Here is a 25,646-nt window from a genome sequence, read left to right on the forward strand (position 1 = left end):
ATTCATATTTCGTTAATTGTTGTATATAATTTGTTATACTTACCTAAAACAAAACTAAAATGTAATTAATAAATAGTAATAAGGAAGTATTTATGAATCATGCACGCTCAAGAATTTAAATAATCAAATGTAGTACTAGATTAAGAAACATAAAGAACACAATTTGTTAAAAACGCACTTACACGAATCAATACCCCTCACACGCACTGCTGAACAGCAAATTGAGCTGCCACATGCAAGCAAATGGACCAAATTGAAGATAGAAAGAGGCAGGTCGACCGGGAAAGAGGATAGGGATATTTGAAAAGGGAAGTGAACAAGGGTCTCGGATTACTATGCATCATCTCATTCGCATTTCGTATTCGGACGGAGTAAGAACCCGCCTCCTATATCCAAGTTTGGTGGAAATCAAAGTGAAGTGCGAGAAACCCCCCCCTATATATTGCACGGAGTCGAATCAGGTATGACAAGCATAATGGAAGCACCCTAGTAGCTCCCTAACCCATCCTTTCTACCGAATGTCTATGTAAATCAGGACCCAAAGATTTAACGTCAAGAGGTTAGTCCAGCGTTTCGGGACACACCCCGCGTGCCCCAAATAACCCTACTCGACACCGGAAGGAGAAGTTGTACCTCATCTAAGACACTGACCGTGTCGCGGCGAAGTGGGCCTAAGCTTTCAACAACGGGTAGAACCCTGTCTTGAGGCCCAACCTGAAAGCTCCCTGGTCCAGCCGGATAGACCACAAGAATCCTCGACCTCATCTATCCAACCTCACCCCACGTGGCTGGTCGACACAGACGATCGTCCCCAGCCCAAGCAGATCGCATCTGTGGCCAACACCAGTGTCGCTAGCCTGTCCATGCTAGCTCTCGATCCCCAGACACTCCAGATTAATTCGGGAGCCCAGTATCGGTCTTCAGCTCGGAGTACAGCAGTGCGTAGCCGGCCGGCCCAACACTCATCACAATACACACACACGATCGTAAGTCTGCAAATAAATAGTATAAACCTTAGCAAGCGTTTGTAGCCTGTTTAGTTGAAGGAAGGAACCCTTGACAGCCCCTAAAGCCGACCCTGGGAGCCCCAGGACTCGTGCTCTAGCTCGCCGGTGTCGGAGGCACAGAGGTGGTCCTCCGGACCGCTAGTAAAACATGGGACGACAACGAATGCTATGGTAAATATTCAACAAATACAGATAAGTAAATGCTGATTGAGCATTATCACGCGTTATGTATTTTAATCTTGTTTAATGAGTTTAACCAAGTATGTACATTCAAAACAAAATATACTAAAACTCTACAACCCATTTTGTTTTTGTTGAAACATAGGGTGCAGAACCATTTGGGCACTTCCCTGATTCAGTTTGGCATGGGGGGTTTTTCTCGGTAGAATTGTCTGAAACTTTGGTGTAAGAAGCGCATCAGTACGATGCATATTGTGGCCAAATATGAGCGCTCTAGCTTTTTAAAAAAACCCCACTGCTGAAGTGAGCCAAAAATGGGGTCTGGCTTTTTACTTTCCCAAAAATTATTACCTTCAAGATATCAAAACCCCCCCAGAACCAAATCCTGGTTGCGCTACTGAAACAAATGCATAGACGGATCTGTCACATGAAAAGGCCTATATCAAGGTGTGGAAGAAGAAGCAATGGCTATGTATTAGTAAACAGAAAAAAACGTAAACAAAAATAACTACGTCACTAATTTGCACGGCTTCTTATGGGAGCTCACTCGCTTGTAGTTGTGAAACATTTTGCACCGTACACGGATGTCACGCACACTAAATGTCTTTTCCACACCTCGGTATATATTCTCATTGATTACCCACTGTTTGGCGCCGATCACTGTGTGCCAACACTATATAAGGCTCTCCAATCGCGATGTGCCTCGAACAGTTATGGTTCACTAACTATTACACTCTCCGAATATGGTTCGATCGGCTTATTCGGATCAAACTCCAAACACTGGCCTCTACTAATATGTTCACTCCATTATGCAGGTGTCTAGATGGTCTACATGATACGGTCAAAGACTAACGAAGTTACAATTTCGATCCTCGCTTTTCTACCGGAGCCAACGCAGATAAGAATAACATCTGGAATCTTCTATGAGTTGCAATTAGCGTCGATCTGAATTTGGGCATGGTTAACAATATTTGTGTTCAAATAATCATTTGGAATTGAATTGATTAATTTTAGTGATCGTAAGAGAACTAAAATATTCTAACCTAGTTTATACTGACGACATGCTGACGATGCAGTGCGACAGATCTTGCCACGTAGAGTGCAGTCGGTGGGCATGTCGATCCGATGATGAAGGTTAGCAGGTGAACAGAAGAACTACCCCCAACTGCGACCTTTGAATCGACCAATAACGCCACCGATGGCAGCGATCTTAGCGACTTGCTTGATGACGTAGACTTGTCGGTTTTGAATTCAGGCACTTTAGGAGGATTAGACGAAGTCGATTTGATGACGGCACTCGACTATCTGACATAAAGTGTCATACTAATATTCTTTACTTTTGCATTCGTTTTGCTTAACTGATCAACAGATATTATCTTATTTCGTTTTGTATGTAGTGGGACCCACACTATAAAAGTTACCCGCATTATCAAAGTTATTACGGTACTAATATTTTATTACGAAACGTTACTTATATGCTTAAAGTCTCATTGTACTTTTACTCTGGGGTGAAAAAGCTTACAAACAGAAGCATTTGCTTTCAAAATAGCGTTTTTAGCGGCCTGTCTGTTATCGCTTATTGGATGTGTATATTAGTGATCAATAATTTCATTTGATGCAAGAAAGTATCATCAGATCCATGAAATACGCCTGCAGATATGCATGCATGCGACATTCCAGTGTTTTTCATCAGATGGCCAAATTATATCAACTGAACAAATACTATAATCTATCATGTTAAGTTTTTAGATGAACTTAGCATCAATTTTAGACATATTTCATCACATTCTCCTTTTCGGACATTTTATAAATGCCAATTCTGAGCGATATTACTGCATTAACTGCAAGTTCAAGTTATATACTAGAGTACAAAATTTCAGCTCATTTGGATGAAAACTAAGACTGCGCAAGCCCTATAAAGTTTGTATGAGAATTACTATTGGAAACACAAGCATTTTATTTAAACGGTCATATCATTTGCCCATGTGCTCTTGAGAGTTAGAGCTATGCTGATACTGTTAGATACATTTGTCAGCTACAACTTTGCCGAAAACCGTATTCAAATCGGACGTCTCAGTAATTTTAAATTGGCACCACACTATTATATACGTTACCCTTTATAAGATAGGGGCGGTCCATTAATTACGTAAGGGCTTATGGGGGGAGGGGGGGTCTGAGATTTCTTACGCGCCATATAATTTATTTTTAATTTTCATACAAAAAATCTTATCATGGGGCGAGGGGCGTTGAAAAGCCAGAAAATTGTCTTACGTAATAAATGGACCGCCCTATACCTATTAATCTACTACCACACTTATAGACGTTATTTGATATGCATCACATTTCTACGTGACGTACAACGGTTTCTTTTGTATTCACTAAGGCAGCATTCATAAATAACTTAGCATTTATTGGCCAATTTTTGACACCCCTCTCCCCCATCGTAGCCTTTTTTCCCATGCCTAATACACGGTTCGTCGCAAAATCGTAGACTCCCCCCTCCCCCCTAAAATGCTACATCATTTATAGACGATCCCAAACGTACGATATCTTACAGCTACGATTCACTAATACTATGTGCTCTTATGGCTACTTAAGCACTATTGATTTATTTCTTCATGGCAAAATGGCTGACGCGATTGGGGTTTTTCTCATTGAATTCTATGATTTACACTAAATTTAATTTTCGATTTTTTCTTGCACTATTGTTCAACTTCAGCTAATACTAAAAATTTGTTGGTTTTATTTTCTTCGCTAAATGAAAAAGAACAACGAAATGAACACGTTTGGTGTTGGAAAAGTTTTGTTTTTCTCTGGCTTATTTCACTCAATTAACTCCCAATATCAATTGGAACACACTTTTTCGTTCCCCAATAGCAATTGGGAAATGTTTTTTTTATTAAACCGAACGTAACGAAACTAATCCACTTCGAGAGCTCTTGAAAAAAATCTTTTTAACACTTTCCCCCGAATAAAAAGATCGCCTATTGCAACGTTCATCTAACTGAGTGAATTGAAAAAATCATTCAGATGGTTCAATATGGTTCTTAATGTGTCATATCGTACTATCATCATACGCCAACTTCTGGATTTGCCTAACTGCCTAATGAAATTACATTATCTTTCGATTCTACTCTAAGTGATAACATATGTAATCTCTATTGTTGATTTTTGGTGTGTTAATTAATGTTAACACATTGTACTTTACGCCTACTAGTTCGAAAAATAAGAAGTTCACTGTAAAACAAGGGGAGATGATTGAAACTGTTTCTGAAGGGAAAAAAATATTGATTCATGCTTTGGGTTACCTGATGAGTCTACTGTCGTTGCAGCTCTATCGGCTGGACGTATTTCGCGAAAGATGGCTTCTTTTCATTGATTCAGGTCGGTGAGTAAGTTAAATTATCTATAGGAATATGGCAAAAAATATTGTAAAAAAGTGACAAATTGCGCACTGGATACGAATTGCGGTGGAATTTGGTGCGTGGCAAGTTTAATTAACTGATATTAAAATGCACAGAAGAAATAACGGTAGCCTTCTGTATAGTCCATTTTACGAGACGTTTTTTGAACAGCTGAATGAAATTTTGGCAGGACGCGGTGTCGTAACGTGTGAATATCATCAGTGTTGCCGTTTCGTAAAATGGACTATTGTGATAGTGAGAATATGTATAAGTGTGGATCACTGCCGACGACAGTGATGCCACATTTTTTTCGAATCTCATCTGTGTTTTAGGTTGAAAAAATCTTTTTATCTCAAGTCAACCTCCAAAAATCTTGGTAAAAATCTGTGATGCGCAAAATTCCAATACTTAAACTTTTTAGATCCAAAAGAACCTTTGCAAACGTATTATGACTGTTTTTGACTTGTCAATCAATTTTAATTTTAACTTATTCTACTTAAAGTAAGAAAAATAAGCATGATTGTTTATTACAAACTAAAATATATCTTTATTGTTTTTAAAAACATATATTATATCTTCCGCAATCGTGTTCTCAATGCGTTTAATATCCTTAAGTCTTAAAAATCTTTTTCATCTAAAAAATCTGTGATCTGTGATCACAGATATATGTAGGCAAGAACAAGAAAAAATCTGTGTAATTACAGATAAATCTGTGTATATGGCATCACTGGCCGACGACGCGAAGAAACCAACAAGGGACATCTCGAAAAACGTGGCTGTCTAGCACCTCGATGGCGTTTTTTTTTGACTTCGCTACATAGGGGGAATTCCTCTATGCCCGGACAGTTTAAAAAAATAATGATATGAAGAGTTTAGTATTCCAGGATTATAAGAATACACATTTTTTCAGTGTATACAAATTATGACGTTTCCATGTGCAAACGTAAACAAACAAAAAAGTGAAACGGGAACATTTCATACGAATGCAGTCACAAGTGTTCCACTGGAGCGATCTACAACTGAAACGAAGGAAATCGTAAATAGTCCTGATGTCAACCCATCATCCAGTGCAATTGATGATCCTGCTACACGTATCAAAAAACTGTCACCGTTACCCGATGCTTCTCTGAGATAAGCACAATTCTAACGTCTTAGCATCATGCTGGTCGAGGATAAAGAAAACGAAAAGAAAATTAAGGAGACCATGCAACATCTACGCGACGAACTAAGGCAGATCAAACGACAACGCGAGGACAACAAAGAAACCCGCTTGGAAACGAAACCAACTAAATGTGTTTGTCTTATTTTTTCAAAAAATCAGACAAAGAAGGCTTCATACGCTTTACATCATGCAAGGATTGGACCCACAAGGCATTTGCTGAGATTACGAAGCGCCCTTCGGCCTTTCTATGCATTTGATGCAAACTTTAAAGGTGCAGATCAAAGTGTCCGAGCATAGAGGACATAGTATCTGGCCATAGGGGACACAATTAGATACATTCGGTTTTTGATGCATAATGCAACCCACGATAAAAAAAAATGAATGGTTTACATGCATGCCCTGATTTATTCTTACTTTTCACATTTTGCTGACTTTCCGAGTGATGTTGGCGTTAATTCTATAAATGTTCAAGACATTTTGTTTGGTCTTAAAAATTTGGACGCCACTAAAGGATCAGGGCCAGATGAAATTCCACCCGGTTTCATAAAAAACTTAGCAACTGAACTCACAACTCCATTATTTTGGTTATTCAATATGTCTCTTCAAACTGGCCAATTTCCAAAGGTATGGAAAAAATCATTCCTCATACCAATATATAAATCAGGTAAGAAATCGGACATTCGAAATTATCGCGGTATTGCTATTATGTCATGTATTCCAAAACTTTTCGAGTCAATTGTAAACAAAAATATGTTTGCCCAAATAAAAAATCGTATAACAAACGCTCAACACGGCTTTTTCAAAGGTCGTTCGACCACTACGAACCTTCTGGAATTTGTAAGTTACTCACTGAGTGCAATGGATAAAGGTTACTTCGTAGAAGCTCTTTACACTGACTTTAGTAAAGCATTTGATAAACTGGACATTCCAATGTTGACTTTCAAGCTTGAAAAAATGGGAATCGAAATGAGTCTCCTTAAGTGGATCAAGTCCTATTTAAACGACCGTCAGCAAATAGTAAAATTCAATGGGAAAAGATCAAATCCAATACATGTTACATCTGGAGTACCTCAAGGCTCACACTTAGGCCCTCTTCTTTTTATTTTATATGTTAATGACGTTTCTTATATTCTTAACAAACTGAGGGTCCTTATAGGGTAGAAGTACCGGTTTTGGCCATACGCCAGTTGTAGCCATAGTACGTTATACACCGTTTTACACAGTCAATCAGCATGAAATTTTTTGTGTTCAGTAGATCACATTCACATGATCGAACTACATCCATTTACTCGTCCAAATTGATTCAAAACATGAGAAAAACAGTTAATTTTCCTTATAATTTTAACTCCCATACACCTTATTTGGCCAGGGCACTCCCAATTTGGCCACTCTCATGAGAAATCAATGCGATTGGCCAATATAGGAACCGAAGTTAAAACTCTGGCCGAAACTGGTTCCGTTGACCTATATTGACCAACGGGGTTTTCAAAGCGAAAAAATGGTTTTAGCTCTGTTTTGATATTTTACACACAGAATATGGATTGAAAACTTGCATTTGACATATTTGTAGTGTAAAAACGGATACCCATTTAATTTTTGTTGACGTTATCTCTTAGGCTGGCCAAAACCGGTGCTTTTACCCTATATGCTGACGACATGGAGCTATTTTTAGAAATAAAGAATGATGACGATCATAATGTTTTTAAGAATGAGATACAAATTTTCTACACGTGGTGCTGCAAAAGTTTATTGGAATTGAATATAAAAAAATGTAACCTCATAAGTTATAGCAGAAAACGAACCACACCAAATATGTCTATTGTTTTAGGAAACGAACATGTAAAAAAATGTGATAAAATAAGAGACTTAGGAGTTATCTTAGACTCAAAACTATCATTTGTAGATCACTATAATGCAATAATTCATAGAGCAGGAAATATGCTCAATTTCATAAAACGATTTGGCCAACACTTTCGTGATCCTTACACATTAAAAATACTATATGTTGCATATGTAAGATCAATATTAGAATATTGTAGTATTGTTTGGTCACCTTATACAAAAAAACATGAAGAACGTATAGAATCGATACAAAAGCAGTTTTTATTATACGCACTACGTAATTTAGGCTGGTCAGTACTTCCTCTACCTTCATATGAATCACGATGCATGCTTATCAATATGAAATCACTGAAAGTGCGTCGTGATTATGCTATAGTTTCTTTTGTTAACGATATTGTTTCACAGCGCATTGATTCTGCTGATATACTTTCAAAACTGAATTTTTATACTCCAACTCGTCACTTGCGCAATCGTTACTTGTTCACAGTAGGTCATCATCGCACGAATTACGCTAAATTTAGTCCGATGAATCAGATGATGGCTATATATAATCAGCATTGTGAAATGATTGATGTTAACATGTCTCGAGCAAAACTGAAAAAATACTTTTTTGATATACAAAACTATAGTAACTGAGGAATGAATTATGAATCGAGTATACTCAACAAATTTATAATATATAAACATATAGATATTAAGAACACAATGTAATTTAGAATGGTCTACAAAATGCTTGACGTCAAATAAATAAATAAATAAATTTGCTACTCGCCACATAGTAACGCACATGCGCTAGTGTCTATGCACGAAAAATCGCTAAAAGGTAACGCGAAAAATATGTGTATGGCGAAATGCATCTAACGATTAATTTCTCAAAATTGGGAACTCTTGTCGAAAAAATATTTGGTACCTGTTGTACGTAATGCTAACGAATATCACGCCTACCAAATATTTTTCCGAGCAATGCTTTCACTTACAAAGAAATTTGAAGTTATATGCACAGACAAACAGACGTCACACTCTCATCGATGTCCATCGACCACATTTTTAACGGTCGATTCAAATATATGGTAGGTGGCCAATCCACCACCCGCAGCGCTCGCATCGTTTTTGTTCGTGTTTGACGTTTACATACTACTGCCATCTGTTGGCCCATCGGCCAAACACTGCGATTTTAGCATTGGGCGTACATGTTCTCGCGACTATGATTTTGATCGCGATTTGTTCTAAGTGTTACGTCTGTTTGTCTGTGTTATATGCCTTTCCCCATACAAAATTAAGCGAGAAAACATCTGCTGATCAACTGTGGACAAGACCAAAGCAAGTTATCCATTATGAAGCGTTACTTTTTTTTCATGTTATTTCTTACTTAAAACAGATTTTCAAATATCACCCAAAAAAACAAAAAGTGTCCGGCCATAGAGGACTTCCCCCTAAACGGTTAGTGTTTGTTTGTGTGCAGATGGTTAGGGGCGATCCATTAATTACGTAAGGGTTTAAGGGGTGAGGGGTTTTGGTTTGAGTTTTCTTACGCACCATACAATTTGTTTTTAGTTTTCATACAAAAAATCTTACCATGGGGGGAGGGGGGGTTGAAAAATCCCGAAAATTGTCTTACGTAATTAAGGTGATTATAAAACGAAGCCACACCTCATATTTTCAAGAGCACAAGACTTGAGAACCAAACAGCGCTCTGCTTTGAAAATTTATCCCATTGGTCATTACCAGCAAGCAAGCAATTTGATTGGTTTTCAACGCGATCTGTTGTCAGATTCTACAGTCTTGTGCACTTGAAAATTCAAAGTTTGGCTTCGTTTAATAATCACCTTAATGGGCCGCCCCTTATGTGCTGCACACTCATAGCTGATGGATATATTTGCACCCTCGTTTAGTCGGGTAGTCGTTGCGCGATAATGTACCTTTGCGCAACACGACGGAACGTCACGTTTCATGTCGCGCTACAAAATCAGTTGGCTTTATTTTTTGTAGCATGGTTAGTTAGGGTTAAAAATCTCTTGCAGCTTCTGGTGAAATTTTTCTCTATCCTTCCATTCATTGTAGGACCATATTTTGTATCACGATATCCCACCATGTAAAGCTTGGACGGCAGGGTCACAGTCTCGTGGCCTTTAAACGAGCAGCTGCACGTGTAGGGTGAGATGCAGGACTTCGGCATACGTGGCCTCACCACCTTATTTGATGCATTCGTACCTTTTAAGTAATAGTTATTTTTAGTAACAACATATTAAATGTTTAATGAATTGACTGAACCATAATTTCGACACAAACTTTCTATTCTTCTCACTATTTGCTTCTCGTATCCGGGACACGCTTCTGACACCTCTGAATGCCGGAATGGAGACAAGTGTTTCAGCCCAACTCAGAGATCGGGATTATTGGACCGAGTGAGGCTATTTTTCCCGATGGATAAGACCATATAAAAAATGACAAAAACGTTGTTCATAAATAAACAGCTTAACTTTTTTTTAACATTTTTGTTATTAAACAATTTTAGATGTAGCGTTATTTCGATCACCAATTGTAGCTTTGTTCTCACAATTAACCCTCCAATACCCAAATTTATGTTTTTGATCTAAATATCATTTTTCGCTATCTAAAAAATTGCACTGTTAAATTGACAATTTCTAGGAAATTCTAGCCTAAGAAATTTTTCTGTTGTAAGGTTTTGAAGTTATATGAACGTGACGAACACGTGTCAAATGTACATATTAAAAATTGCTAAAAGAGCAAAAATACGAGCAACGCGTTGCAACGTTGTACCTTCAAAACGTGAAAACCTTATAACAGCAAGATTTTGTTTTTGTTGGTTCATCATTTGTTTCATTCAAAGCGATAGTTTTGCATCTCGCAGAAACCCCTGAATCAACGTGTTGAAAACTTTATCGATTATTATTTTGAAGGCACGTAGGAAGAAAACTATGATTTAAGATACGCTCCCCGGGAGAATTTCTTCATGGCTTTGTTGCAATGGTGCCCTTTCAGTTTTCTAGAAACGTTCAGCAAACTATTGTGCAACTCTGAATTTGCACGCACCAATCTACCTAGTGATTCATCTGGCGATTTTGTTTTTCGAAGTTGTTTGAGTTCAGCTATAAAGTCTTCAATTTTCTTTTTTCTTTTAGTCATTGATTTAAACCTTCACTTGTCTTTCTCTATTGCCTTCTGATCTTGTTTTTGCTGCTCACTTTTATATTTTTCATATCGTTGCGCAACCAAACAGTTATACCTTCTTTTCCGCTAAAAATAATGTTTCGAAATTCGGATTCTGCCTATGGCTGGTATTTAAGTCATCATGAGACCAACGACCCGTTACTTCGAGTTCTTGAATCAGTAAAAGCTTTCAGTTGTGAAAGTTCTTGTACAAGTAACCCAAAACTCGATTCACGGACACCTTGCGAGGGAAGCACGAGCAACATGATGCAACGTTCAGAATCGGCGGTTAGGGTGTCGGGTTCTATACGATCAACGCTCAGTTCGACAACAGCTTCGAAATTCGAACACTCTTCTTCGATGTATTGCAACTCTCGAATAGATTCCTGTGAAATCGAACTATCCAGAAACCCAACGTCCTCGCATACGTTTTCCGAAGCTGAACTGTCCAGATACTCTATGTTTTCAGCTTCATATATATTTCCGAAGAAAAAAGTTTTGTTGTTGTTCACTTGAATGATTGAAGTTGATAATTCGTACCTTGATAATTCACAGGAAACGCTAAAAATCGATTTCCTCAGTTTTTACTTGGCACAATCTATAAACTCGCACTTCCGTCCCATTTTTTATAAACAGAGGTACGAGCTTACTAATGCAAGCAAACAATATGAACGGTGGTAGTAGCTCAGCTGTCAAACGTCATAATTGCTTGTCGCAGAGCTACGAACGGTGGATTGACCAACTACTCATATTCAAACTGATCTGGTGGTGACCAATCAATAAAGTATTCAGCGTGAACAGTTCTCTAGTTTATTAGATTTGTGCTGTTGGAAATTCGAGGTTTGGCTTCGACGAATCTTCATCCTGACCATCGTCAGACAGTGGTCAATATCGCTGTTAGCGGCACGATAGATCTTGACGACAATGTTTTCGAAGAAGTGTCGTCCATCAACCACAACGAAAACGCGTCCGTTTTCTAGGCAACAAGTGACGAAACCAAGATTCTAAGAATCTGAACTCGTATATGTTAGTATAGGCCGATTGACTACCATCTAAGTAGTGCATAATGAATATTCATTAAGACAATAATGCAAGATGAATTATGTACAATAAATTAATGAATGAATTTATTTATGGAAAACGGAATAAAAGCGCTGTCATCAGAAAAAGTGAACAAATTTCTACCATAAATTTATGAAAGTGCTAACCCATAGAGATCTAACAAAAATGGCAGCGCCAACAGCTCCTCTGCCAGGCTATTGATAAACACATTTGAGCCATCGCTTTTGCATATGACCACATAACGCTTCATTTCCCGGTTACCGCAATCAGAACCATCTGGCTATCTGACATTGCTGTGCGGGTGCGGTGGACATCCCATTCAAGTGAAAACTCCCCGCAGCTTGGCCAGCTCTTCGTATCGAACGCCTGCCAGGGCCCGGAAGTGAAGTCAAAAGAAACAAGATCCCACAGTTGCGGATAGATTTTCATGCATTCTCATTTCCCATCATTCTGTGGTGAAACTGAACTGGTGGTATGCGCTGTCGTCCTTCACGTTATCCACATGGCTCTTCCAAACTGTGGCAGGTTTCAGGGTAGTAGCTAGAAAGTTCAATTATTTATATCAGTTCTTTTTAAGATTCTCTTCAGCATTGAAGTTTGTATATATTTGCGTCATGGAAATCTTTTTGAATACTTCCAAGAATCCAAATAAAAATTAGACTTGCACTAAAGATCTTCCCTGATATCCTTCAGAGTTTTTCCGTTGCCCAACTACCCTATTGGCAATTTTGGAAATAAACACTATTGGAATCAATCTTCTGTTTGAATTTTTCTAAGATTTTCTCAAGCATTCCTTTTTATAAAATAAATGCGTTTTTACAAATTTCTTGAAAGAGTTTTCTAAACAATCAAAATTTTGCCAATGATATTACCAAAAATCAACCCAATTTTATCAACGATCCACAATGCATCTTGTGAGAAAAATGCTATGGAACCTGGAATTTGTCATAGAATTTGGTAAGGGGTATATTTTTATATTGTAGAAATCGTTCCTTGCAATACCTAAGTCCTAAGCAATACCTTTGGGGATGCGCCGTTTTGTCTCAAATTCCGAACATGACTTATATACCGATCAATCGAATTTTTGTAGCTACTTTTCAAGGAAACCACTCAAATTTCATCACAACGCGATACTTTTTCTATGATTCAAGTTCTCTGCTAAATGCAAATATTGTGTGACTATGAATTCTTACCTTTGAAATCACCACTTCTGAAACATCTGGGATTTGCGGCATCATTCTGTTAATTTTTCCAGAATTATTACATTTACAATTCTCCTGAAAATATGAAATATTTTCAATTTTTTACAAAAAAAAATCTCGGTAAACACCTGTTGCGACGTGTTGCAGTGGACTGTAAATTGCTTGCTTCTAAGCTGCCTTCATGCAGCGTGTCCGACGATCAGCGCCGATTCCCCATTGGAATCGGTGAATGTGAACTGCCTCCATGCAGCCACCGAAGGACTAGCGATGAGCTCCAAACCATCGAAGAGAATATTTTTCTTAACAACTTAGCCCTGACAAGGACTCTGGTGGAGACGCAGGCGACTGGCGGACCACGGAAATTTCGGCTCGAGGCAAAACGCCACACACAAGCTTTCTTCTTCTAGTCCATATTATGCACTACACTTATTTACTACCGTTATGACTCGAAATCCGGACACTTAAGCACCGGGATAACTTCAACATCATTTATATAATTGATTATATCTGTTTTCATAAGATACTGTGATGTTTTACGACGGTAAATATTCATTATTTAGGATGGTGTGATAAAAATAACGATTATTTATGCAAACAACCTTTAAGGGTCTGTCTCAATTGGTGAATTAAATTGAAATCAAACTTAAATTTGACAGTTCGAAAATTATTTCGACTTCAAATAATCCTTCAAACGTCAAAGTTAATTTTTGACTGGTCCAATTCATTTTCTTTTGTGCTTTATAGCCGTGTCTTGCTGCCTCAAAATGTGCTAGATATTATGTGGAAGATCATATTGTCCAGAGATTTTAATGGCAAGATCGATTCGAAGAAGCTATATTAAAAAGTTGTTTGTGGTTAAATCCAAGAATGAAATAAAAGTAAGCGCTTCCTCAACACAATTTTAGCAGCACCAGAATCTATCACAGGCTGCCTTGTTAGAGCACCGATGCCTTCAAATGAACCAATCCAACGACAAACCGGGGAAAGTAGGAGAGAATCATGCGAGGTAGGCGAGGAAAATATAAAATAAAATTAAGTCTGCATCTTTTACACACCTGATGTTACATTTATGTCATGTTATTGGTATCCCAGTAAATGATCTATTTGAACCTCTAATTAGTCTTCGAGGATATTTTCGGGTTGGAGTTTTTTTCGACTGCCCAGGGCATAGGGTGACTTCGTACCTACCACACGATCTAACATGCAAAAAAATCTAAGCTAAGAAGCAGCCTCTGGCCCAGTTGCGACGTAACTTCAGGAAGAAGATGCTGAGTGATGAGATGATGAATTTTGACGACATTTTATCTTGTGTCTTCGTGAGTGCAGGGATGGTAGTGACCGAATGTCTTAAAAAATATGGACTCAAGAGACCTCATGTCAGAAAAAAAAGTCCGAAAACAATTGAAAAGAGATAAAAAAGAAATCAAGAAAACAAAACTGTTACTAATACGAATCAGATAAGAGCTTTGTTTTTTTTTAGAATATTGAGCTAGACATTTCTTCAAGGATATTTCAGAGGCTTTTTTCTATTACTACATGTATTACTGTTTATTTTAGTGCACATATGTATTTTCCCAGGAAATTCTTCATATAAAATCATGTATATCTTAAAAAAATCAAGCAGGAATGTTTCCAGAGATTTATTTTCTATCCCTTAAAATTTCCTCCAAAATTATCGTAAAAGAGTAAAAGTATGCATACGTTCAACAATTACTTTAATTTTAACAAGATTCTTACTTCAGGAAATCTTTCAGAAATTCTTTGAGAAATTTCAAAAGAGGAGAATAACTGCTTAAGTCGATAGAAAATCTTGGAAGAATTCTTGTATGATTTCTGTACAAAACTGCCTAAGCGAGTTTCTAGTGTAAACATTTCTGGAAGCAACTCTGAGGTAATCTCTATGATTTTTTTTTTCAGAGTAATCTCTGTGGAAATTCCTGGATAAAAGTTCTACTAAGCATCCCTTGAAAAATCCCTGACCGAATTCTTGAAAGAATTGGCGAGAATTCCATAGAGTAATTTTTGAAGGGATGCCTTGAAGACTTCCTAAGATTATTGCAAAAAAAATCACAAGAATAATGCCTAAAGCTTTTTCTCGAGAAATCTTAGAATACATTCCTAGAAAACCTATGGAATGATCATGTAATAGCCTCTGAAGTTTTCTGGATCCTCTAGAATGAAGCACCAGGTTTCAGTGCAAGGAGAAAGAAAAAAAAAAATTACTTCAGAAATAATTTCGGTTACAAAGAGACTTGCGATTGAAAATAGAGATTTCATAGATTTATTTTCAAATAGTGACTACGTCCTCAATAAGAGACTTGCTACCAGCCCTGTAATTGACATTCGACATACGATAATAATACTCCCAGTGGGCATTTGCCCTTTGAAGAAAGCACAGCACTAGACAATAGGCCTTTTCATGTGACAGGTCCGTCTATGCATTTGTTTACATCGGTGGAGGACCGGTGCATACACGAGGCTGTCATTTTCATAGAAAAACTGTCAAAGAGCTTCCCGATCAGCTGTTTTGGAACGTCATGTGAATAGGCCTATCGGACTAGCACGCACAGACACAGTCGGGAAACATTCCTTACGAAAAGTTTTCCAGCATGCGGCTGGAATCGAATCCACTTCCTTAGCACGATGTGGCCAAATGGTTGGGGACACTAACCGCTCGGCTAGGAAGCCATAATACCAGAATCCGATTTCGAGCCTCGCTGGATAAACTTTGCGGTACGCATGAAAATGACTTCCATGATGGCCTTGCTGCCTATTTGTTCCTCTTCCTCCCGAACTGCCTTCTCTTTACACATCGGATAAACCTTTCCAAATATTTTCCTAAACGTTGGAGCCTTCAGTTCGCACTATCTTTTAAATATCAGCCTTAAACACAATATGTAGCTCCACCCAGAATGCGCTGATCCTGGCTTGCGTACGGTTCTTTGATACTGACTCGACCGAAGTTCCACGATTCTTTGTTCGGTTGCGGGGCATTATTTGTGTTTCCGGGACTTCTGTTTTTCCAGCATTTCCTCAGATCTTGCGCCACCGGAACATCTCGGGCGATAACGTTGGAAGCGGGATAAAAAGCCTAAACAAATGCCGCTTACATCAAGCTCCTCGCGTGAGCCACCTCGACACTGCGCAAATTGAATTGGCATAAATAAAGATACTTTGTGAAAAATATGGAGTCGTTAGTTACCTTTTTGGCTATTTCTCTTGTTTGTTGATCCCTTTCTAACAGGTTTTCAGTCCAGGTAATGCAAAACGTGCAAAACAGATAAACCTATGAAAAACAATCTAGCGACGATATTTTCCGCGAAGCGAATAATTCACGATCTGTCAAAAATAAGTCTCCTCAGAAGCAGACTTATTTTTGACAGATCGAAATCAGGGGTGGAATAATTTTCTAACTATCAAATTTAAGTTCGATTTCATTTTAATTCCCCAATTGGGACAGACCCTAAATATGCAAAACCAAGCGATGTGTCTTGCTTCGAAATCCGGACACTCTTATTAAGTTGATTCGAAATCCGGACACTTTTGATTCGAATTCCGGACACTTCTTTTTGACGAAATATTCGCATATTTTGTATAAAATTCAACTCACCATCTCTACATTTCAGGATTATGAACGGTTTACTATAAGTTATTACAATAGTATCGAGTCGTGACAAACTCTGAAGCTACCAGAAATGTGAATAAAGTTTGGGCAAAATCAATTCTCTCACTTCATGGCAACCGTGAGATGCAGTCCAACGCGCAATGAAATGTGTAGAGAATCGGTACGCCTTTTGTTCTTTGATTTTTGTTAATAATATCTTGATGCCTACAGCAATACTTTCACATCTATAACATACAACAAGAGTTGAAGAATAGTTTTGTGCATAAGTATTATAATAAAATTCAAATTTACTGTATGAAAAATGTAAAAAATAATCATAGTGTCCGGCTTTCGAAGCGTCCGGCAATTCGAAGCAAAACGGTACCTTTTGACGGCATTCAAAAAACAAAATGTGCTTCTGTTTTGTAAATTACAAATGTGTTATTTTTATAAATCTTATAAAATGCGTTGGAAGACAATGCATTTTTATCAGAAAAACTTCAATGCTGAGGTTCTAAAATTCGTTCATAATTTACTTTGACGAGAAGTCAATACAGTGGGATTCCGTTTTTGGCATGCTCCGTTATTGGCATGCTCCGATTTTAGCACCTCCCGATTTTGGCAACAAAATGGATCCGTTTTTGGCAACATTTTTCAATAAAATTAAAATTTGTATTTTTTTTTTAATATTATCGTGTCTGTTGCTTTAGTCATTTGAATAGCATGTCACCTCCACACCGATTACATTTCAGAGCTCCATTTTCGTTGATGTTTCCCCAAATCTCACCAACTACCGTTTTGATTCGAATCCCGGACAGCTTCAAATTCCGGACACTCTACTTTGTATGGGAAAGATTTCACTCGAAATGTTTCAAAATGGGCCGTCAAAAAGTTCCCAATTTGAAAGATGATTTTTATAAACATTTTACATAGCAATCCATGAAAATTTACAATGTTCAACTAGTTTTGACGTCTTTCTAACGGATTAGTGCATTTAGTTAATGATTCGACTATTCTAAATGTGTTTTTCATGAGCTGTCCGGAATTCGAATCAATGTGTCCGGAATATGAAGCAAAAGTGTGGTTGTGTCCGGAATATAAATCATGAAGAAGGCCGAACATATTTGTTGATTAAAGTGAATTAAAGCTGTGGAATCCAAATCTTCACCCAGCATTCGAAATTTAAGTGTTTGCAAGGCCTGATTACACTTAAGTTGCATAGGGAACGATTCAATTCATATAAGTTTCAATTAGTTGAAGTTCACTGAAGCCTTAAGTGTCCGTAATATGAATCAAAACGGTATTAACGACTCGCGTACGCGCTTATTTACTTCAGAATGGTCTTTGGTCATACATTGACAACATTTCATGAGGTCAATAATCTCCACCAGCATGTCAACTAAAGACTATTTTCTTAGGCATTCATATTGAGTGACCAGCCCACTAGAGTCTGCCTGTAGGTAATACAATAAAAAGCACTTTTCAACATATTTGGAACAGCTTGTTTGAATAAAGCACCAGCATCGACATAAGAGCAACAAAAAATCTATGACTCACACAGAGTTACAATCATAAATCTTGTCTCATCTTTTTTGCTCACTGTCTTTATTATTATATATTTACAAACATAGCGCTTGAAGCTTGAAAGAGACGAACCAGCCAAGGGCTGAAAGTCTGTTTAATAAAGAAAATTCATTCATTCATTGAAGCTTGAAGCTTGATTAGCCGCCCGTCGATGCTACTCCAGTATCGCCAGAACAGCTGCACTTACACAAGGAACCATCCGAATGACTGTTTGGGACTAACAGACACTCTCAGTGTATAAGTGCTTGTGATCTTCTATTTTAGGTGACAATGGTGCCTGCCACGTCAGAATGCAGACCAATGTGGGAAGGGGAAGGAAATTTTGTTGCACTCATACTGACCCACTGTAGACCGTGGAGTCCGACTGCATCTACGCCAGTTTAAGGCTCCCCCAAATCCACGCGACTTTTTACGGCGACAGCGACAAAAAATCGTCGCGATTTCGTTGTTGTTTCGCTGCAAGCACTCTTCTATGGAACCATCTTGACTGACACGATGCGAATCGCTGCGAAATCGCGTCGCTGTGGCTTAGATGCGCTCATCAAACAGTGCTTGCAGCGAAACATAAGCGAAATCGCGGCGATTGTTTGTCGCTGTCGCCGTAAAAAGTCGCTTAGATCTGGGGGAGCCTTTATGCGGAAGTGTATGGATTTGACAGGGTGTCCATCCATCCGGGAAATCCGGTAAAAGCGGGAAAAATCCAAAGAATTACAAAGGGCCGGAAAAATACGGGAAATACCCGGGAATTTGGTAAACACACTGGGAAAATATGTGTTTCAAACATATGGATACCTGTTTGCTTCAATTTCAAATAGTACTAGAAAAATTTGACAGGAGGCTTTCAGAAGGCTGCCCGTCAACTTGTATTTTGCATCATGACTAGTTGGACTGATTGGGGAGGGATATAGTTAATGATTTCTGGTGTTTTTTTTTATCAAAATCCTTTGAAATAATCGTTGATTTCCTGGAAAGTTGTTGGGTACATTTTCTAACAATTCTTACCGATTTCTTGTGGTGGCAAAATGTTATACAAATTCATAGTAGATTCTTAATAAGATGCTTGAAAAATTTCCATTTAGATTCATGCCAAATTTTTAATGAGATCTTTACATGAATCCTAACTGGAATCAAGACGATAATTGACCAAATTCTTGAAATTTCTTCGAGAGGTTGGCGAAAAGCTGAGCCAAAAAAATGTTTGGCAAATACCGTTTTGACTCGAAATCCGGACACTTAAGCACCGGGTTAACTTTAAGCATCATTTTTAAAACTCGTGATATTTATTTTCTTAAGTTCCTGTGCTTTATTATGAAGTTAAATGTTTAATCTTTGACATGGGGTAGTAAAAATAGCGATTTACTATGCAAAAAACGTTTAAATATGCAAAAACAAGAGTTGAGCCTTGGTTCGAAATCCGGACACTGTTAATAGGTTGCTTCGAATTCCGGACACTTTTGCTTCAAATACCGGACACTTCTTCTTTAAGAAATATTCGCATATTTTGTATAAAATTCAATACACCAACTCTAAATTTCATCATTTTCAACAGTTTACTATATATAATCACAATAGTTTAGAGTCACGAAAAACGCTGAAGCTCCCAGAAAGGTACAGAAAGTTATGCCAAAATTGCTTCACTCACCTTAAGCTAGCGCCTGGATTCACAATGCATTGTCCCGCCGTCCCGCCTATAGTTTGATTCATGGTAATACTCTTGATTTACTGCACCATATACCAATGTGACACTATTTCTCCTTCGTAATGTTCAAAACTTACTGTTCGTTGATAAGCTAAACACGACAGCTCTCAATAATGTGGATTAATCTTAGTTTTCTTCTAATATTCATGTGCGTCCGGCTTTCGAAGCAGTCAAATAATTTGTTTCCTAATCCGGACACTGAGTATTTATCACATTTAATCATTAATTCGAGCATTTTCGATTATTTCCATTTCACAGCAATAGGACACAATAGTTGACTCTTCATTTAAAACGTAAACTGGCACAATAACACCATTTTCAATTCAATTTAAATCGAATCTTTCTTCAACGGGATCTGTTAGATGCTGTTTAGTATAGACTGAAATGTGTGGAGTTTCGATTCGCATTTTGTTTTTTGTTTTTATTTTTAATATACTGCAGCCTACTGCGATATATTAACAACTATAACATACAGTTAAAGTTAAAGAACGGTTTTGTACAGAAGTAACATAGCAAAATTTGAATTTTTATTATTAAAAATGTAAAAATAGTCATAGTGTCCGGCTTTCGAAGCATCCGGCAATTCGAAGCAAAACGTTACATAACTTTCTTCAGCCGGTCTCGGCTCGACTTCTTCTCGCTTCACTGATGCTACTGCTGCTATTATTGTTGCTGCTGCTGTCCACTCTCTTCGAGTTGCGCAAAAAAACTGATGCTCGCCCTAGCATTTTTTTTTGCATTAAATTCATGTTTATTTCTTAATAATTTTTACAGGGAAATGATTTTCAACAATTTAAGTGGTTGACCCGAGTGGTCCTTCAGCTTTGTTTGCGATGGTGAATTTTTGCTGGATTTTTAAAATGGTTTTACCCTAGTTATTACTTGGCCTTATTGGCTCTGGTAGTTTTTGAAAAGGAAGAATTTCATAACCTAACTACTATTTACAAGACTACAATAAAATTTGATAACCTAGGGGGGGGAACGCGGTCCCGGATGACCTGCTGGCCAGATTGGTGGCAACGAGAATTTTTCGATCGAGTCACCAAATCGCTCCTCTAATGTTTTGATCTCAGCCAGACGGTGGACCTCGGTTGTCCTCGTTCTCGGAAGACTGTTGAGGATCATCCGGAGGAACTTATTCTGGGTCCTCTGGAGCCTCAGATGGTGGGTTTTAGCGTAAATCTCCCAGATTGATACGCCATATTCAATTACTGGAAGAATGGAAGAACCTGTTTGTAAACAGCAAGCTTATTTTTCAGAGACAGAGTTGACTTCCGGTTGATTAGAGGGTACAATGCTTTGAGCAAGATGTTGCTTTTAATGACCGATTTTTCAACCTGCTGTCTGAAGAGAAGCTTGCTGTCTAACGGTAGCCCAAGGTAGTCGGCTGTATCAGACCATTCCACCGTTGATCCACCGAGGGTGATTTTACAATCCTCAGCCGGAACAAGTCTGGGGGATTGGGAATAGGGGAAGAGGATGACCTGGGTCTTCGCTGCGTTGATACAGATCTTCCAGCTGTTTAAATAATCTGACAAGACGTTCAAGCCTCTCTGGAGTCGAGATGTTAATGCTCTCGTGAATCTGCCGCTGTAGACGACTGAGGTGTCGTCAGCGAACAGTGACAGAGAGCCGCCTTCAGAGAGCTGAGACATGTCCGAGGTGAACAGGTTGTATAGTAGGGGACCTAAAATACTGCCTTGTGGAACACCTGCGGGGATGTTGTGAGGGTCTGAGTTGACTCCATTGAGGGAAACCCTGAACGTCCTGTTAAACAGATAATTTTTGATGATTTTCACCAAATAGGTGGGAAGATTGTATCGGTGCAGCTTGTACACCAGGCCGTCGTGCCAGGCGTTGTCGAATGCTTTTTCAACATCGAGCAACGCCATGGCGGAGGATTTGGCAAGGGACTTGTTCCGCCTGAGGATGTTGGTTACTCGAGTCAGTTGGTGCACGGTTGAACGACCGCGTCGAAAGCCAAACTGTTCCTCGAGTAAGATGTTGTTTTGATCGGCTGCCGAAAGCAGCCGTCTGTTGATCGCTTTTTCAAAAAGCTTTGATAACTCTGAGAGAAGGCTGATGGGTCGATAGCTTTTGGGGGAGGAAGGATCCTTCCCAGGTTTCTTAATGGGGATGACTTTTGCTGACTTCCACGACGAGGGGAAGTAGCTAAGTCGGAGGCACTGATTGAAAATCATCTTGGCGGATTGCCAGAAATTCCGCACGTTTGGGGCAGTTGCGGCTGCATCCCTCCCCCCTGCCCCCCTGCCCCCCTGCCCCCCTGCGGGGCTACCGTTGCATGCGCTTCTTCTTCAGTTCGCTGCGCAGCGGACTGAACAACACCTCTAGCAATTTAATAATGCAATCCTGACAGAACATTCCTCATAACACAAGAGAATTAGCAAGTGGTGTCGTGGTACAAAACATGGATGGATGGATGCTGTTGCGTTAGCAACTAACATCTTTCTATTCACCAGGCCTGAAGAGGCGCACTTTACACATTCATATTCTATTCTCATTACCTACCTTTGTTACCACGTCATTCTCAACATCAGTATAGCCAAACAGTAGTGAATTAGTAAATCGTGCGTACATGTTAAACTATGTATATACCGTAGAACGGGGTATCTTTGATAATGCGGGTAACTTTGATAGTGCGTAGCCTAAACTACTAGACGAAATATCATAATTTCTGTTAATCAGTTAAGCAAAACGAATGCAAAACTAAAGAATACTAGTACGACACATCATGTAAGAGCGGTTTTCATTTGAATCAAGAACATTTGAGGCTTTTTATACGAATATTAAAAATTGACACAATATTAGTATTTTCGAAACCTTTACAAACAATCTGTTCTGCGATCACTATTTGATGTAGTTCTGAATAGTTGGCCACTTATCTTTGATAGCCTAGTTACCATAGAACTTGAATATGGTCTCAAATTTATTAGTGAAAAGCATTTTCACAAACTGGGACTATTTTTGTAATCTAAGTCAGAAATTTCCATATAACGTTAAACACCTAGAGGTATACAATGCCCTACAAATGGGCGTTATTCTTTTAATTTTGTTTGAATTATGCTCCACTATCAAAGTTACCCCAAAACAGAAAACCAACTTTCGATTATATGAAAAATTATACATCCATTCAATATAAATCTTTTGGCAATCTATCGACTGAAATCGATAGCTAGGATGCCAGTACTTGTTTTAAAAATATAAACTATAATTCTTTGATACAGCATGCATAAATATTGAAGTTTTCTTCGAAAAATCTATCAAAGTTACCCCGTTTTACGGTACTACAAATATCCGGTAATTGAATAAATCTTAAATCTAATCTAAGCTTAAGCTGTGAAAGACTACAGTACAACACTCCACGTTGTGGAAACGCTTTTACTATATTAATTATTCAATTAACTATTGTACTATTAAATGATAGACTAAACGTAACTACATAAGGCTGAATATATAAGAAGTAGTTTAGCCGCAATTTATTATTGTTAATAATGAAATATGTACTTAAATAGGAAATTTCTTACCCAAACGACACCAAGTAAAGTATGGTTGAAAATATCATTTGTTCTAACGCTAACGAAACTTGTTTGCTGATATTGCAGATGGCAGTTTCAACTTCTCTCCTTCAAATTGGCTTCCTATATGTAACTATTCAAATTATATCAAATCATATAGAAAAACCCCTGCCGCCGCACGCAACTTCTATTCCATTTCTTCATTAGAGGATATTCACAACGAAAAATCATCAGAAAATGCATATACTTCTAGGGAAATTTCTTCATCTGATTTTGAAATTTTTACTGAACAATTGAATCAAATGTTTGATGCAATGTTCAAAACAACCACAATGGCTGAAGCAGTCAAAGTTGGTGTAAAATTTACTAATAAAATTGTTATGCATCCTTATAACGTTTTTAATGTTTTGCATTGGAATGCTTGTTCTTTAAATGGTAAAGAAGACCAGCTGTTCAAACATCGAACAACTAATAACATACATATAGCAGTTATTACTGAAACTTATTTGAATCCCAGATCCAAACTCAAAAAAGATCCAAAGTTTTTTTGGTTATCGTAATGATCGACTTGATGGGGCATGTGGTAGAGTTGCAATCATCATTCATAGACGTATAAAACATCAACTCTGAACCAAAATTTTTGAAACTTTGGATGTTTCTGTTGAACTACAGCTTGGTTAATATACTTTGATAGCTGCCCATTTACTTTTTCAATGCACTGGGCTGGGTAGCAAGTTGATTTGCTTCAAACTGACTTGCGGAAATTGACTCGCGATAAGTCAATTTTTTTTATTGACGACATTAATGCAAAACACGCTCATGGAATATATCGCAAAGTAATTCTAACGGCAGATGTAGATGTAGATTGCAAAAACGCTTGAATACATTTTCTTCATACTTTAGCTCTGTTTTGTTTCTTCATTCTCAATATTTTTATTTGAAACCTTCAAGTAGACATGTTGTCATGATGAGAGGTGTTCCAATAAATTGGTCAGATGAAGTTGAGTATCTAGGGCTCATGCTAGATAAGAATTTAACTTTCAAAAATCACATTGAGGGCATTCAAGCCATATGTAATAAATATGTAAAATGTCTCTATCCCCTTATAAATATAAAATCAAAACTTTGTCTTAAGAACAAAGTTTTGATATTCAAACAAATTTTCAGGCCAGCCATGTATGTATGCTATACCAATATGGACTAGCCGTTGTAATACCAGGAAGAAAGCTCTGCAAAGAATTCAAAATAAAATTTTGAAAATAATTCTGAAGCTCCCGCTTTGGTATAGTACTAATGAGTTACAAAGAATATCCAAAGTTGAAACATTGAATCAAATGTTGAATAAAATTATTGATAAATTTAGACCAAAACCGTTGCAATCATCTATTGCCACGATCAATGCGTTATATATCTAGTCAGGTCAAGTTAATTGAAAGCGATTTTTTCCTATTATGAGAAGTTGAAATCAACTCACCTGTAAAAATTCTGAACTGCTACGGCAAATGAAATGTAATATGTTATTAACAAAATGTTAATAAGAGCTTATAGAGCTAAATATAAGTAATAAATGTTATATTTGGTATGATACTAATAAGTCATAAAAAACACCATATTAGGAAGATCATAGAGCTCCTTCATACATTCATCTAAGATAGAAAGAATCATTCTGGTTGATTTTTTAAATAACATTCTTCAAACTCGGTTATATATTCCTAACGGTTTTTTTGATAATTTATGTTGGTTTTGGTTTTTTTTTTATATTTTTATATTCTTTGATAAATTTGTCTTCTTCAGACAGCTACATCCATAAATTCCTCAAGATTTTTCTTTAGAAATTGCTACTTACGGGATTCTGCCGTAGAAACTCTTTTAAAAATTATTTCTCTTTAAGTTTACTCTGGAAATTTTTGATGACTGAGACTAATGAAAAAATGTTCAAAGATACTTTTGAAAACTTTATGCTTATTTATAGAAGTACTTCTTCTCGTTTTAAAGAATATATTCTTCTAATTAGAAGAACCTATAATGATTCTTGCAGGAAATTCTCTGGAATTCCGGTGTTCCTTTTTCGATTTTTTCCAACAATTGAATCTAGCACTTCGCAGTGGAATTTATTTGCGGACTTCTTCAAAATCTTCAATAATAAATCATCCAAAAAAAAAAAAATTCAAAAATTGAATCGTATTGTTATTA

General features: G+C 37.6%; 1 protein-coding gene across 2 annotated transcripts in view; it reads left to right on the forward strand.

The window, feature by feature from the left end:
- The window catches only part of LOC5569646 (zwei Ig domain protein zig-8), a 761,269-nt gene that overhangs the window by 522,015 nt on the left and 213,608 nt on the right, over positions 1-25,646 (forward strand). The window lies entirely within an intron of this gene.

This window comes from Aedes aegypti, chromosome 3 (assembly GCF_002204515.2).
Source record: "Aedes aegypti strain LVP_AGWG chromosome 3, AaegL5.0 Primary Assembly, whole genome shotgun sequence".
NCBI classification, from domain to species: Eukaryota; Metazoa; Arthropoda; class Insecta; order Diptera; family Culicidae; genus Aedes; species Aedes aegypti.